Source organism: Sciurus carolinensis, chromosome 9 (genome assembly GCF_902686445.1).
Source record: "Sciurus carolinensis chromosome 9, mSciCar1.2, whole genome shotgun sequence".
Taxonomy (NCBI): Eukaryota; Metazoa; Chordata; class Mammalia; order Rodentia; family Sciuridae; genus Sciurus; species Sciurus carolinensis.
This window is the reverse complement of record NC_062221.1, coordinates 94934396-94951922: the sequence shown is the minus strand read 5'-3', so window position 1 is coordinate 94951922 and position 17527 is coordinate 94934396. Positions and strand designations below refer to the sequence as shown.

The 17527-nt window shown below is 39.5% G+C and overlaps 1 pseudogene; it reads left to right on the top strand.

Annotated features, from left to right (window-relative positions):
- The first annotated feature begins 14201 nt into the window (after window positions 1-14201).
- LOC124993691 (protein SDA1 homolog) lies at window positions 14202-16367 on the top strand (annotated as a pseudogene).
- Window positions 16368-17527: the final 1160 nt, after the last annotated feature.

Here is a 17527-nt window from a genome sequence, read left to right as displayed (position 1 = left end):
GCAGCTCCATGCTTACAGTCCTTGATAAAGGCATATAAATTTGGTAATCAATGGGCTCCAGATCCTTGACATTCCATTCTTCCGGGACAGTCTCCAACTTCCAGAGGCAGATGGCTTCATGGCTTCATTTCCTCGATTTGACCCTTCACCTATTTCTACACTAATTACCTGTCCTTAATTCTGGTTTCAGGGAGATGTTCAGGTTGACTCTGCAGGCTGCAAGATTCTTGGCTCTTACAAACAGTTGCAAATTCTCACACATTATTGGTGGTTCCACCAGCGTGGAGAAAGCAAAATATGTTAGTATGATGTTCATAAACTTCATATCTAATAAACAACTTGACCAGTCATAACTGCTTTTTTTTTTATTGGAAACAAATGGGATACATGTTGTTTCTCTGTTTGTACATGGGGTAAAGGCATACCATTTGTGTAATCATAAATTTACATAGGGTAATGTTGGTTGATTCAGTCTGTTATTTTTTCCCTTCCCCCCACGCCTCTCACCACTCTTTTGCCTCTATACAGTCCTTCCTTCCCCCATTCTTGCCCCCCTCCCTAAACCTAACTCTAAACCTAAAACTAACCCCAACCACGCCCCATTATGTGTCATCATCCACTTATCAGCGAGATCATTCTTCCTTTGGTTTTTTGAGATTGGCTTATCTCACTTACCATGATATTCTCCAATTCCATTTGCCTGCAAATGCCATAATTTTATCATTCTTTATGGCGGAGTAATATTCCATTGTATATATATACCACAGTTTCTTTATCCATTCATCAACTGAAGGGCATTTAGGTAGGTTTCAAAATCTGCCTATGGTGAATTGAGCAGCAATGAACATTGATGTGGCTGTATCTCTGTAGTATGCTCATCTTAAGTCCTTTGGGTATAGGCCAAGGAGTGGGATAGCTGGGTCAAATGGTGGTTCCATTCCAAGCTTTCTGAGGAATCTCCACACTGCTTTCCAGAGTGGCTGCACTAATTTGCAATCCCACCAGCAATGTATGAGAGCATCTTTTTCCCCACATCCTCACCAACACCTATTCTTGCTATTATTCTTGATAATCACCATTCTAATTGGAGTGAGATGGAATCTTACGGTGGTTTTGATTTGCATTTCTCTTATTACTAGAGATGTTGAACATTTTTCCATATGTTTGTTGATTGCTTGTAGATCTTCTTCTGTGAAGTGTCTGTTCATTTCCTTAGCCCATTTATCAATTGGGTTATTTGTATTCTTGGTGTTGACTTTTTTGAGTTCTTTTTTTTTTATTTATTTTTTTTATTTATTTTTTTACGTTTACATAGGGTAATGATGTTTCTTTTTTTCCCTTCCCCCCCACCCCTCCCACCCTTTTCCCTTTATACAGTCCTTCTTTCCTTCATTCTTACCGCTCTCCTTAGCCTAACTCTAAACCTAACCCTAAACCTAATGATAACCCCTCCCACCCCCATTATATGTCCTCATCCGCTTATCAGCGAGATCATTCTTCCTTTAGTTTTTTGAGATTGGCTTATCTCACTTACCATGATATTCTCCAATTTCGACCATTTGCCTACAAATGCCATAATTTTATCATTCTTCATTGCGGAGTAATATTCCATTGTATAAATATGCCACAGTTTCTTTATCCATTCATCAACTGAAGGGCATCTAGGTTGGTTCCACAATCTGGCTATGGTGAATTGAGCAGCAATGAACATTGATGTGGCTGTATCTCTGTAGTATGCTGATTTTAAGTCCTTTGGGTATAGACCAAGGAGTGGGATAGCTGGGTCAAATGGTGTTTCCATTCCAAGTTTTCTAAGGAATCTCCACACAGCTTTCCAGAGTGGCTGCACTAATTTGCAACCCCACCAGCAATGTATGAGTGTTCCTTTTTCACCACATCCTCGCCAACACCTATTGTTGCTTGTGTTCTTGATAATCGCCATTCTAATTGGGGTGAGATGAAATCTTAGGGTAGTTTTGATTTGCATTTCTCTTATTACTAGGGATGTTGAACATTTTTTCATATATCTGTTGATTACTTGTACATCTTCTTCTGTGAAGTGTCTGTTCATTTCCTTAGCCCATTTGTTGATTGGATTATTTGTATTCTTGGTGTAGAGTTTTTTGAGTTCTTTATAGATTCTGGAAATTAGCGCTCTATCTGAGGTATGGTTGGCAAAAATATTCTCCCACTCTGTAGGCTCTCTCTTCACATTTCTGATAGTTTCCTTTGCTGAGAGAAAGCTTTTTAGTTTGAATCTATCCCAGTTGTTGATTCTTGCTTTTATTTCTTGTGCTATGGGAGTCCTGTTAAGGAAGTCTGATCTTAAGCCAACAAGTTGAAGATTTGTACCTACTTTTTCTTCTATAAGACGCAGGGTCTCTGGTCTGATTCCAAGGTCCTTGATCCATTTTGAGTTGAGTTTTGTGTAGGGTGAGAGATAGGGGTTTAATTTCATTCTATTGCATATGGTTTTCCAGTTTTCCCAGCACCATTTGTTGAAGAGGCTATCTTTTCTCCATTGCATATTGTTGGAACCTTTGTCTAGTATGAGAAAATTGTATTTATTTGGGTTTGTGTCCATGTCCTCTATTCTGTACCATTGATCTACCTGTCTATTTTGGTACCAATACCATGCCGTTTTTGTTACTATTGCTTTGTAGTAGAGTTGAAGATCTGGTATTGCAATACCCCCTGCTTCGCTCTTGCTACTGAGGATTGCTTTAGCTATTCTAGGTTTTTTATTCTTCCAGATGAATTTCATAATTGCTTGCTCTATTTCTGCGAGGTACATCATTGGGATTTTAATTGCAATTGCATTGAATCTGTATAGCACTTTAGGTAGTATAGCCATTTTGACGATATTAATTCTGCCTATCCAGGAACATGGGAGATCTTTCCATCTTCTAAGGTTTTCTTGAATTTCTTTCTTTAGTGTTCTGTAGTTCTCATTGTAGAGGTCTTTCACCTCTTTTGTGAGATTGATTCCCAAGTATTTTATTTTTTTCGATGCTATTGTGAATGGGGTAGTTTTCCTAATTTCTCTTTCTGAAGATTCATCACTTATGTATAAAAATGCATTGGATTTATGAGCATTGATCTTGTAACCTGCTACTTTACTGAATTCACTTATGAGTTCTAAAAGCTTTCTGGTGGAATTTCCAGGTTCCTCTAAATATATAATCATGTCATCAGCGAACAGGGATAGTTTGAGTTCTTCTTTTCCTATTCGTATCCCTTTAATTTCTTTGGTTTGTCTGATTGCTCTGGCTAGAGTCTCAAGGACGATGTTGAATAGAAGTGGTGAAAGAGGGCATCCCTGCCTTGTTCCAGTTTTTAGGGGGAACGCTTTCAGTTTTTCACCATTTAGAATGATATTAGCCATGGGCTTAGCGTAGATGGCCTTTATAATGTTTAGGAATGTTCCCACTACCCCAATTTTTTCTAGTGTTTTGAGCATGAAGGGGTGCTGTATTTTATCGAATGCTTTTTCTGCATCTATTGAAATAATCATGTGATTCTTAACTTTAAGTCTGTTGATATGGTGAATGACATTTATTGATTTCCGAATGTTGAACCAACCTTGCATCCCTGGGATAAAACCCACTTGATTGTGGTGCACTATCTTTTAATATATATTTGTATGTGATTTGCTAAAATTTTGTTGAGAATTTTTGCATCGATGTTCATTAAGGATATTGGTCTGAAATTTTCCTTCCTCGATGTGTCTCTGTCTGGTTTAGGTATCAGGGTGATATTGGCTTCATAGAACGAGTTTGGGAGGGTTCCCTCCTCTTCTATTTCATGAAATAGTTTGAGGAGTATTGGAATGAGCTCTTCTTTAAAGGTTTTGTAGAACTCGGCTGAGAACCCATCTGGTCCTGGACTTTTCTTTGTTGGTAGGCTTTTGATGACCTCTTCTATTTCATTGCTTGAAATTGGTTTATTTAGGTTGTGTATGTCCTCCTCGTTCAGTTTAGGTAATTCATATGTCTCTAGAAATTTGTTGATGTCTTCGAGGTTTTCTGTTTTGTTGGAGTATAGATTTTCGAAATAGCTTCTAATTATGTTTTGTATTTCACTCGTGTCTGTTGTGATGTTTCCTTGTTCATTCCGAATTTTAGTAATTTGAGTTTTCTCCCTCTTTCTCTTTGTTAGTGTGGCTAAGGGTTTATCAATTTTATTTATTTTTTCAAAGAACCAACTATTTAATTTGTTAATTTTTCCAATTGTTTCTTTTGTTTCGATTTCGTTGATTTCGGCTCTGATTTTAACTATTTCCTGTCTTCTACTACTTTTGGTATTGGTCTGCTCTTCTTTTTCTAGCGCTTTGAGCTGTAGTGTTAAGTCGTTTATTTGTTGATTTCTACTTCTTTTTTTGAATGCACCCCATGAAATAAATCTTCCTCTAAGTACTGCTTTCCTAGTGTCCCAGAGATTTTGATATGATGTGTCTTTGTTCTCGTTTACTTCTAAGAATTTTTTTATTTCCCTCCTGATGTCTTCTGTTATCCATTCATCATATAATCATGTATTATTTAATCTCCAGGTATTGGTGAAGTTTCTGTTTTTTATTCTGTCATTTATTTCTAATTTCAATCCATTATGATCTGATAGAGTACAAGGTAGTATCTCTATCTTCTTGTATTTGCTAACAGTAGCTTTGTGGCATAAAATATGGTCTATTTTAGAGAAGGATCCATGTGCTGCTGAGAAGAAAGTGTATTCGTTCTTTGTTGGATGATATATTCTATATATGTCCGTTAAGTCTAAGTTGCTGATTGTGTTGTTGAGATCTATAGTTTCTTTATTCAATTTTTGTTTGGACGATCTATCCAGTGGTGAGAGAGGTGTGTTAAAATCGCCTAGTATGATTGTGTTGTGGTCTATTTGATTTCTGGAATTGAGAAGGATTTGTTTGACGTACGTGGATGAGCCAATGTTCGGGGCATAGATATTTATGATTGTTATGTCTTGCTGATTTATGCTTCCCTTAAGCAGCATGTAATGTCCTTCTTTATCCCTTCTGACTAGTTTTGGTTTGAAGTCCACATTATCTGAGATGAGGATGGATACTCCAGCTTTTTTGCTGTGTCCGTGTGCATGGTATGTTTTTCCCCATCCTTTCACCTTTAGTCTATGGGTGTCTTTTTCTATGAGGTGAGTCTCTTGCAGGCAGCATATTGTTGGATTTTTCTTTTTAATCCAATCTGCCAGTCTGTGTCTTTTGATTGATGAGTTCAGGCCATTAACATTCAGGGTTGTTATTGTGATATGATTTGTATTCCCAGTCAATTGACTCATATTTGTTTTTGGCATGATTTGGTTTCTCCTTTATTTGGCTATTCCTTTAGGCTAGCGCCTCCTGTTGCTGATTTGCATCATTGTTTTTCATCTCTTCCTCATGGAATATTTTGCTGAGAATGTTTTGTAATGCTGGTTTTCTTTTTGTAAATTCCTTTAGCTTTTGTTTATCATGGAAGGATCTTATTTCATCGTCAAATTTGAAGGTAAGTTTTGCTGGGTATAAGATTCTTGGTTGGCATCCGTTTTCTTTCAGGGCTTGGTAAATGTTGTTCCAGGCCCTTCTGGCTTTTAGGGTCTGGATTGAAAAATCTGCTGATATTCTTATTGGTTTCCCTCTGAATGTAATTTGATTCTTTTCTCTCGCGGCCTTTAATATTCTGTCTTTATTTTGTATGTTAGGTATTTTCATAATAATGTGCCTTGGTGTGGGTCTGTTGTAATTTTGTATGTTTGGAGTTCTATAAGCCTCTTGTATTTGGTTTTCCATTTCATTCTTCAGATTTGAGAAATTTTCTGATATTATTTCATTGAATAGGTTGTTCATTCCTTTGGTTTGTTTCTCTAAGCCTTCCTCAATCCCAATAATTCTTAAATTTGGCCTTTTCATGATATCCCATAATTCTTGTAGATTCTGTTCATGATTTCTTACCATCTTTTCTGTTTGGCCAACTTTGCTTTCAAGATTAAATAATTTGTCTTCAATGTCTGAGGTTCTGTCTTCCAGGTGCTCCATTCTATTGGTTATGCTTTCTATGGAGTTTTTAACTTGGTTTATTGTTTCCTTCATTTCAAGTATTTCAGTTTGGTTTTTTTTCAGTATCTCTAAGTCTTTATTGAAATGATCTTTTCCTTCCTGTATTTGCTCTTTTAACTGTTGATTGGTGCGATCATTTAATGCCTGCATTTGCTCTTTCATCTCCTCCTTCAGTGCCTGCATTTGCTCTTTCATCTCCTCATTTGCTTCCCTGATCGTTTTAATTACGTGCATTCTGAACTCCCTTTCTGACATTTCTTCTGCTGTGCTGTCATTGGGTTTTATTGATGTAGTATCTAGGTTTGTTTGGGACATTTTCTTCCCTTGTTTTCTCATATTGGTCAGTTGTCAGTGGGACCCAGAGATATTGCAGTTTTCCGCTATTGGCTTATAGTGTCCCTGTAGATTTCCAGTGTATCACCTCCCAGCCTTCAGTAGCCTGATGTCTTGGAGGAATCTGATAAAGCAGCGTATCCGAAGAAAACTGCCCCTAGCCCCCTACTGGTTCCACGATTTGGAACTGGCTCTGTGCTGAAATGCTCTCACTGTGGGCCTGCACCGTGCAGCTGGCCGTGTGGGAGGAGCTCACTGCCGGAGTGTGGAAGGCTACCTTGGGAAGACTCTAGCTGCCCTGCCTGGCTCCGATAAGCCACCTCTATCTGGGCCTACCACCCGGGCCGAGCTTTACCCAGTGGGCAGACTCACCTGTGGCTCTATTTCAGTCCCAGTCTCTCAATGCCTCCCCTTCTTAACTCCTGGGTTCTGGAGGGACAGGGGGTGCAGTCTCCCTCTAGGCCGCCATCTTGGATCGCCCCGAGAAGAGAGCCTGCAGCCGGAGTGGGCAGAGCCGCCTGAAGAGGTGTCTGGCTGCCCTGCCCTGATCCCAGAGGCTGTTTGCGGATCGAGGCTCTCCGTTGGTTCGGGGGCTTGTGGCTGGTTCTATGTAGAAAGTCTCTCACTGGGCGGTCAGCTCCGAGAGGCTAGCCTTGAACGGCACCTCCCACCGCAGGGGTCCAGACTACTTGGGAAGTCTCTGGCTGCCCTGTCTGGACCCTGAATCTGCTTGCGTGCCAGAGTACGCTGAGTTGCACTGGCTCCGGGACTCGGAGCTTGTTCTGGTCAGAAAAGGCTCTCACCAGCGGGCCAGTTCCGTTCCGAGAACCTGGAGAAGCTGGCTGTGTGGGCGGGGCCCACCGCCGGAGTGCGCAGGGCTGCCTGTGGATGACTCTAGCTGCCCTGCCCAGCTCCGATAAGCCACCTCTATCTGGGCCTGCCCCCCCGGGCCGAGCTTTACCCAGTGGGCAGACTCACCCGTGGCTCTATTTCAGTCCCAGTCTCTCAATGCCTCCCCTTCTTAACTCCTGGGTTCTGGAGCGACAGGGGGTGCAGTCTCCCTCTAGGCCGCCATCTTGGATCCGAGTTTTTTGAGTTCTTTATAGATTCTGGAAATTAGTGCTCTATCTGAAGTATGATTGGCAAAGATTTTCTCCCACTCTGTAGGCTCTTTCTTCACATTGCTGATAGTTTCCTTTGCTGAGAGAAAGCTTTTTAGTTTGAATCTATCCCAGTTATTATTCTTGCTTTTATTTCTTGTGCTATGGGAGTCCTGTTGAGGAAGTCTGGTCCTAAGCCAACATGTTGAAGCTCTGGACCTACTTTTTCTTCTATAAGATGCAGGGTCTCTGGTCTGATTCCAAGATCCTTAATCCATTTTGGGTTTAGTTTCATGCATGGTGAGAGATATGGTTTTAGTTTCATTCTGTTCCATATGGATTTCCAATTTTCCCAGCACCATTTGTTGAAGAGGCTATCTTTTCTCCATTGCATATTGTTGGAACCTTTGTCTAGTATGAGAAAATTGTATTTATTTGGGTTTGTGTCCATGTTCTCTATTCTGTACCATTGATCTACCTGTCTATTTTTCTACCAATACCATGCCGTTTTTGTTACTATTGTTTTGTAGTATAGTTGAAGTTCTGGTATTGCAGTACCCCGAGCTTCATTTTTCCTGCGAAGGATTGCTTTAGCTATTCTGGGTTTCTTATTCTTCCAGATGAATTTCATGATTGCTTGTTCTATTTCTGTAGGGTACATCATTGGGATTTTAATTGGAATTGCATTGAATCTGTATAGCACTTTTGGTAGTATGGCCATTTTGACAATATTAATTCTGCCTATCCAAGAACATGGGAGATCTTTCCATCTTCTAAGGTTTTCTTTAATTTCTTTCTGTAGTGTTCTGTAGTTCTCATTGTAGAGGTCTTTCACCTCTTTTGTGAGATTGATTCCCAAGTATTTTATTTTTTTCAAAGCTATTGTGAATGGGGTAGTTTTCCAGGATTCTCTTTCTGAAGATTCATCACTTATGTATAAAAATGCATTAGATTTATGAGCACTGATCTTATATCCTGCTACTTTACTGAATTCACTTATGAGTTCTAAAAGTTTTCTGGTGGAATTTCCTGGTTCCTCTAAGTATATAATCATATCATCAGCAAATAGGGATACTTTGAGTTCTTCTTTTTCTATTCATATCCCGTTAATTTCTTTGGTCTGTAAAATTGCTCTGGCTAGAGTTTCAAGGACGACATTGAATAGGAGTGGTGAAAGAGGACATCCCTGCCTTGTTCCAGATTTTAGGGGGAATACTTTCAGTTTTTCACCATTTAGAATGATATTGGCCATGGGTTTAGCATAGATGGCCTTTACAATGTTAAGGAATGTTCCCATTATCCCTATTTTTTCTAGTGTTTTGAGCATGAAGGGGTGCTGTATTTTATCAAATGCTTTTTCTGCATCTATTTAAATAATCATGTGACTCTTTACTTTAAGTCTGTTGATATGGTGAATGACATTTATTGATTTCCTTATGTTGAACCAACCTTGCATCCCTGCGGTAAACCCACTTGATCGTGGTGCACTATCTTTTTAATATGTTTTTGTATGCGATTTGCTAAAATTTTGTTGAGAATTTTTGCGTCGATGTTCATTAAGGATATTGGTCTAAAATTTTCTTTCCTCGATGTGTCTCTGTCTAGTTTAGGTATCAGGGTGATATTGGATTCATAGATTGAGTTTGGGAGAGTTCCCTCCTCTTCTATTTCATGGAATACTTTGAAAAGTATTGGAATGGGCTCTGCTTTAAATGTTTTGTAGAACTCAGCTGAGAACCCATCTGGTCCTGGACTTTTCTTTGTTGGTAGGCTTTTGATGACTTCTTCTATTTCATTACTTGAAATTGGTCTATTTAAATTGTGTATGTCCTCCTCGTTTAGTTTAGGCAATTCATAGGTCTCTAGAAACTTGTTGATATCTTCAAAATTTTCTATTTTGTTGGAGTATAGATTTTCAAAATAGCTTCTAATTATGTTTTGTATTTCAATCATTTCTGTTGTGATATTTCCTTGTTCATTACGAATTTTAGTGATTTGGGTTTTCTCTCGTCTTCTCTTTGTTAGTGTGGCCAAGGGTTTATCGATTTTGTTTATTTTTTTGAAGAACCAACTATTTGTTTTGTCAATTTTTTGTATTGTTTCTTTTGTTTCAATTTCATTGATTTCAGCTCTGAGTTTAACTATTTCCTCTCTTCTATTACTTTTGGTGTTGGTCTGTTCTTCTTTCTGTAGGGCTTTGAGCTGTAGTGTTAGGTCATTTATTTGCTGAGTTTTACTTCTTTTATTAAATGCGCTCCATGAAATAAATTTTCCTCTAAGTACTGCTTTCATAGTGTCCCAGAGATTTTGATATGATGTTTCTTTGTTCTCATTTACCTCTAAGAGTTTTTTAATTTCCTTCCTAATATTTCTGCTATCCATTCATCATATAATAGCATATTGTTTAATCTCCAGGTGTTGGCGTAATTTCTGTTTTCTACTCTTTCATTTATTTCTAATTTCAATCCATTATGATCTGATAGAATACAAGGAAGTGTCTCTATCTTCTTGTATTTGCTAACATTATCTTTGTGGCATAACATATGGTCTATTTTAGAGAAGGATCCATGTGATGCTGAGAAGAAAGTGTATTCACTCTTCGCTGGATGGTGTATTCTATAAATGTCTGTTAAGTCTAAATTATTGATTGTGTTATTGAGTTCTATGGTTTCTTTGTTCAATTTTTGTTTAGAAGATCTGTCCAGTGGTGAGAGAGGTGTACTAAAATCACCTAGTATTATTGTATTATGATCTATTTGGTTTCTGAGATTGAGAAGGATTTGCTTGACATACATGGATGAGCCACTGTTTGGGGCATAGATAATTATGATTGTTATGTCTTGCTGATTTATGGTTCCCTTAAGCAGTATGAAATGTCCTTCTTTATCCCTTCTGACTAACTTTGGCTTAAAGTCCACATTATCTGAAATGAGGATGGATACCCCAACTTTTTTGCTGAATCCATGTGCATGGTATGTTTTGTTCCATCCTTTCACCTTTAGTCTATGGATATCTCTTTCTATGAGATGAGTTCTTGTAGGCAACAAATTGTTGAATCTTTCTTTTTGATCCAATCTGCCAGTCTATGTCTTTTGATTGATGAATTCAGGCCATTAATATTCAGGGTTATTATTGACATATGATTTGTATTCCTGGTCATTTGACTCATTATATTTATTTATTTATTTATTTTTGACACAACTTGGTTCCTCTGTTTTTGAGAATTCCTTTAGAATAGCTCCTCCCTTTGCTGATTTGCTTCTTTGTTTTTCATCTCTTCCTCATGGAATATTTTGCTGAGAATGTTCTGTAATACTGGCTTTCTTTTTGTAAATTCTTTTAACTTTTGTTTATCATGGAAGGATTTTATTTCATCATCAAATCTGAAGGTAAGTTTTGCTGGGTATAAGTTTCTTGGTTGGCATCCATTTTCTTTCAGGGCTTGAAAAATGTTGTTCCAGGCCCTTCTAGCTTTTAAGGTCTGGATTGAAAAATCTGCTGATATCCATATTGGTTTCCCCCTGAATGTAATTGTTTCTTTCCTCTCACAGCCTTTAAAATTCTGTCTTTATTTTGTATGTTAGGTATTTTCTTTATAATGTGTCTTGGTGTGGGTCTGTTGTAATTTTGTGTATTTGGAGTCCTATAAGCCTCTTGAACTTGATTTTCCATTTCATTCTTCAGATTTGGGAAATTTTCTGAAATTATTTCATTCAATAGATTGTTCATTCCTTTGGTTTATTTCTCTAAGCCTTCCTCAGTCCCAATAATTCTTAAATTTGGCCTTTTCATGATATCCCATAGTTCTTGGAGATTCTGTTCATGATTTCTTACCATCTTCTCTGTTTGTTCAACTTTGTTTTCAAGGTTAAATATTTTGTCTTCAATATCTGAGGTTCTGTCTTCCAGGTGTTCTATCCTATTGGTTGTGCTTTCTATGGAGTTCTTAATTTGGTTTATTGTTTCCTTCATTTCAAGGATTTCTGTTTGGTTTTTTTTTCAATATCTCTAACTCTTTATTGAAATGATCTTTTGCTCCCTTATTCGCTCTTTTAACTGTCGATTGGTGCAATCATTCAATGCCTGCATTTGCTCTTTCATTTCATTGTTTGCTTCTCTTATCATGTTAATTATGTACATTCTGAACTCCCTTTCTGACATTTCTTCTGCCATACTGTCATTGGATTATATTGATGTAACATCTAGATTTGTTTGAGGCATTTTCTTCCCTTGTTTTCTCATATTGTTCAGGTATCAGTGGACTGCTGAGATGTTGCAGATTTCCTCTATTGACTTATAATGTCCCTGAAGATTTCTAATATACCCCCTCTTATCCTTCAGTAGCCTGAAGTCTTGGAGGAAGTTGATAATGCGGTGCTCCCCAAGGAAGCTGCCTCTCTAGGGGTGGTGGCCTTCAGGTGGGGTATATTCCCTGCTAGTGGGCAGAGGTGCCTCCACTTGTTGACCAATGGTCTACCAAAGGGGAATTAGGCTGCGGGCTGAGGAAAGGCCTGTTTGTGCCTGTGTCTCTGGTTTTACCATACTTGTGGGAAAACCTCACCCGGCGGGGAAGACTCACCTGGTGGGGAGTTCTCGCTGCTCAGTTTCCCTCCTGGAGGTTCCCCTCAATCCACAACTACCGCCTGGGCAGGGCAACCTTCCCAGGCAATGTTCCCAGGGGCCCGGACCTACCTCCTGGGCCTTGGAGCCTTGTCTTTTGCAGACGAGTCTCCTTAGGCTGCCCCTCCTCAGAGAAGCTGCCCGCAGTACTGGAACCTTTGCTCTGCCCCTCAGCTTGTCTCTCTGCAGTTCTTCCACCAAGAAGCTGCCTAGTTCACCGGACCGTGCTTTGCACCTAATCGCCTGGTTATACGGCCCCTCCTCTGAGCAGCCACCTGGAGCCTCATACAGATGCTCCGAGCCCCAGCGACCCGCCGCAGGCCTCTTCCTCCAAGCAGACACCCGGTGTTCTCTGTGGTCACTTGGAGACCAAGCAACTCACTGCGCACCTCCTCCTCCTCAGGGCAGCCCTCCCCTCCCCCCCCCATTGTGCAGGAGGTTGCTCTGAGTCCAAACAGCTCACCGCCCAGCTCTTCCTCTGGGCAACCGACGGAGCCCCGGCGGGTTGCTCTGAAACCAAGTGTTGTGCTGAGCGGCCTCCTGTACAAAGCTCCCAGTTGTCCATATTCACTGCTCCAGCAGGGGAAGGGGTATCTTGCTGCCTGGGCTGGGCAGTCTTCCTCTGCAATGTTCCCAGGAGCCCGGACCTACCTCCTGGGCCTGGGAGCCTCACCCTTCACAGATGAGTTTCCTTAGGCTGCCTCTCCTCAGAGAATCTGCCCGCAGCCCTGGAACCTTCGCCCCTCAGCTTGTCTCTGCAGCTCTTCCACAGAGAAGCCACCTAGGTCCTGGGACCCTGCTCTGCACCTAATCACCTGCCTATGTGGCCCCTCCTCTGGGCAGCTGCCAAAGCCCGGCAGGTTGCTCTGAAACCAAGCGCTGTGCTGAGCGGCTTCCTCTGCAAAGCTCCCAGTTGTCCGTGTTCAATGCTCCAGCGGGGGAAGGGGTGTCTTGCCAGGCAACTCTACTTCACAAAGTTCCCTGCATTCCGGGACTACCGCCCCATCGGGATGCCTCCCCAACGGGAGAGACTCACCCGGTGGCTTTGAGTTTGTCCCAAGTCTCTCACTATCTCCTCTTTTGAATGAGTCCTGGAGCAACATGAAATGCAGCCACCCTCTAGTCCGCCATCTTGAAACCCCCCCATATCTGCTTAAAGATGTTATTTTTCTGTTAATTCTAGTCTACAGAATTCTAGTCTTCATGAATGTTTGTCAATTTATGGAAATTAGAGTGCAATAATATTTAAAGATGCTTAGTGATATTGTATTTTGTTTATAATGATTCACTTTTTGTCTTTATCTTATTAGATAGTTACATGTCAGTGTTTAAGACATGGTACAATAGGTATAAAATAAATTTTGAAAAAGGAATGCTGGAACTAGTCCTTTGTTTGGAGGATGTCATAAAATATGCAACTTCATAGGGATGATGAAATGCTATCCTGGCTTACCTTAAGTGTCTTTGTTTGGGAAGCACTAACATTTTCAACTGGATTTTGCTTAGCAATTCCTAGGAAAGGTGGAGGAAGTCCTAACCCTGTGTCATGGCTGTGTGTAGAAAAGTGTGAGCTCAACTAAAGCCCACATTTTACAATTCAGTCCAGTGTTCCATTTGTGCAACTGTTGCTTCTGAAAGTAAAATATTTCCCCAAAGGATGCCATTTTCATAAGAATAATCCTGTTTCAAGAGATTTCTCTTACCAATGAAACAAATACAGTTTAACCTAAAAAAAAATTACCTAAAGCTCCACAGTCTTTATGTAAATTCACATAAAGGGTAAAAGCTGATTCAGACCTATGGGTCCATGGAATCTAGAATTCTGAATTTGTTGCACAGAATCACTAGTAATGTTTACACCAGTATATTTGAAACCAATGAGAATGATCATTAGTTAATTATTCCCCTTAAGGTTGGTAAGCCAATAACAAATCCTAGGGTGGGAAGCTGGTAAGACAGTGGTCATTCAAAAATATCATTAAAGTATGAGGTTAGATACTTGGAGCACGAGTCCAGGCCCCAGTTGAGACTGACTGACTGATGGCCACTACATGAGCCACTGCCAGAGAAGCCACTCTACAGCCAACATGTCCAGCAGAAACAATGACAAGCTCCCCAACAACCTGCCACAGTTGTAGAATCTGATCAAGCGGGACCCACTGTCCTACATTGAGGAGTTTCTACGGGAGTGTAATCACTATAAATCCAATGTGGAGATTTTCAAGTTACAACCAAATAAACCCAGCAAAGAACTGGCAGAGTTGGTGATGTTTATGGCATAGATTGGTCACTGCTACCCAGAACACCTGAGTAACTTTCCTCAAGAACTGAAAGATCTTGTCTCTCATAACCATAGTGTCTTGGATCCAGAGTTTTGAATGACATTTTGCAAAGCTTTAATAAGAAATAAGAATCTCATCAATCCATCAAGTTTACTAGAGCTATTCTTTGAACTTTTTGTTGCCATGGTAAGCTTCTGCAAAAGACTTTATACACACATATTGTAACTGATATCAGGAATATAAATGAAAAACACAAGAACAATACAGTGAATATAGTTTTGCAGAATTTTATGTATACCATGTTAAGAGATAGCAATGCAACTGGAGCCAAGTTATCTTTGGACGTGATGATAGAACTCTACAGAAGGACCATCTAGAATGATGCCAAAACTCTTAATGTTATCACAACTGCATGTTTCTCTAAGGTCACCAAGATAATAGTTGTTGCTTTGAAATTCTTCCTTGAGAAAGATGAAGATGAGAAACAGGATAGTGACTCAGAATCTGAAGGTGAAGTTCCCACAGCAAGAGACCTGCTAGTGCAGTATGCTACAGGGAAGAAGAGCTCCAAAAACAAGAAAAGTTTGGAAAAGGCAATGAAAGTTCTCAAGAAACAAAAGAAGAAAAAAAAAAAAGTCAGAGGTGTTTAACTTTTCAGTCATTCACTTGATTCACAATCCCCAAAGATTTTGCAGAAAAAAACTACTAAAGCAGTTAGAGAACTCTAAGGAAAGGTTTGAAGTGAAGATGATGCTCATGATTCTCATCTCCAGATTGGGGGAATTCATGAGCTTTTTCTCTTCAACTTTTGTCCATTCATGCAGAGGTTTCTGCAACCCCACCAAAGAGAGGTACCAAAGATTCTTCTGTTTGATGCCCAGCCTCTCATCACCTAGGACCCCCAGAGATCATTCAATCATTGCTCATGACCATCGCCAACAATTTTGTTACTGACAAGAATTCTGGGGAAGTCATGACAGTAGGAATCAATGTTATAAAAGAGATAATAACTTGATGTCCTAACAGTTCGATGTCTTCTTGCCATGACTAAAGAACTCCTCCAAGACCTGGCTCAATACAAGACACTCAAAAGTAAGAATGTAATGATGTATGATAGAACTCTGATTCAGTTCTTCCAAACACTGAACCCTCAGATGTTGCAGAAGAAATTCCGAGGTAAACCTACAGAAGCCTCTTTTGAAGCAAGAGTACAAGAATATGGCAAATTGGATGCTAAGTATTATATACCAGGAGCACAGGTTCTAGAAATTGAGAAAGAAAAGAAAACTGAAAATGATGAAGATGGATGGGAAAGTACCGGTCTTATTGAGGGGGAGGATGCTGAATGTGAATGGGTTGATGTGCACCACTCTTCTGATGAAGAGCAAGAAATTTCCAAGAAGGTGAACAGTATGCCCATTGAGGAGTGGAAAGCCAAACCTGAAGCAATCAGCCCTAGTCCAGTTTTAGCTCAGGAAAACTTCCAGAAAATCCACATGGCCCAAATGAGGAAAGAACGTGATGCTTCCCAAAAGAGAAAGTACATTGAAGTAGACAGTGATGAGCAGCCCTGGGTTGAATTACTTTCTCTTCGACCACACCTTCATGGAAAGCCAAAGTCTGACAAGGAAACAAGACTAGCAACTGCTGTCTGGAAAGACAGATCAAAAAGAATTTGTGAGCAAGAAAACCAAATATGAATCCATTTTCTAGTTCCACAAATAAAGAGAAGAAAAAGCAGAACTTTATGATGATGCAGTATAGCCAGAATATCTGGTCAAAAAAATGTGTTCCTTCCGAGAAAAACTGCTAACCCTACGAGATGCACTTTTGAAAAAGAGGAACAGGATGATGTATCTTCCAAGCAAGTTTTCATTTCAAGGAGAATGCAAAGTTTGTGTCATTACTTTGAAAATTAGTAAATCAACAATGTTTGCTTACATTAAAAAGTCCAGAAGCACTATATTGTAACAACCACAGTAAATTTGGTAGTATTTTGGTGTTTTTAATTTGGAGATGGGTAATGGTGGGAATGTTTAAAATGCAAACTGTGGTGATATTATAAAATCATTTTCATTTAAACATTCATGCAAAGCAAAATCTTGAGACCCTAATAAGTGCCATTCTAGATATAAAATTAAATGAGCCACAGCCAGTTCTCAATTTGTGGGGTGAGGGGAGGCAGGTGTTCCATGTATGTGTATAGTGCATTGTAAATAGTTCTCTTGCAGAGATAGGTTCATGTTTCTGTGGGGTCACTGAGCCTTATGGACTAACTCTGCAAGGATGGGAGTTATATATTCTCTTAAAACAAAACAGGACAATGTTACAAGAGTAAGAGGTTCTTACTTGTAAATAGGCTTACTTGCTGAAAACAGATCCCTGCTGTACAGACTTTGGGTAGACAATTTACCTCTTTTAGTCTATCCAAAGGATTTCAATATTTTTTAATGCTATGTAAAGAATTTTTTCTTCAGACCTCATTTTATAAAATTACCTTAAGTATAAATAATAATTTTGAAATATCTTTGGTTCATCGTTTGATCTGTATGCTCTTCATGTTGGTTTCCTCAGTTTCCTTGGACCCTATCATATTTTCAACTGATGGTTTTTCTTGTCCTCAATACAGGGTTTCTAATATCAAATAGGTTAAAAAAAAGTATGAGGTAAGAAAATTAAAGTCAGTTGTGGTCAAATATTTAACATACTTATCTGTTACACTGGTTTGTAACCATTATAAATCCTCCAATTCCTAGCTTATGTCCAGATTCTGGTTACCTTTTCTTAACCCAAATTCCATTAATGTGTGTGTGCTTTGTTATAGCTTGGATATCAGGTGTCCCAAAAAACTTCTGTTTATAGACCAATATTCACATTTGAAATAATTGGATTTTGAAAGCTTAAATCTAATCAGTCCATCCAACTGCTGTGAATAACTCACTGGGTATTAACTGTAGGGGGTGCGATGAGTGGAAGAGATATGTCACTGGGGATGTGCTCTGGAAGGTTTCATTTTCCCAGTGATCCCTTTTACTCCCTCTCTCTTCTCTCCTATCTCTCTCTCTCTCTCTATCTCTATCTCTCTTTCTCTCTCTCTCTCTCTCTCTCTCTCTCTCTCTCTCTCTCTCTCT